Below are 223 nucleotides of genomic sequence, written 5' to 3' on the forward strand. Positions count from 1 at the left end.
ATTATCGTGTTGATAGAGTTCAATGTCAGGAAACGTTTTATACTACTGATAGAGCTCAATGTCAGGAAACGCCTTATACTACTGATAGAGCTCAATGTCAAGATACGTCTTATCCCACTGATAGAGCTCTATGTCAGTCAACATATTATCGTGTTGATAGAGCTCAATGTCAGGAAACGCCTTATACTACTGATAGAGCTCAGTGTCAAGATACACCTATCCC

The sequence above is a fragment of the Lottia gigantea genome (genome assembly GCF_000327385.1).
Source record: "Lottia gigantea unplaced genomic scaffold LOTGIsca_21, whole genome shotgun sequence".
In the NCBI taxonomy this organism is placed as follows: Eukaryota; Metazoa; Mollusca; class Gastropoda; family Lottiidae; genus Lottia; species Lottia gigantea.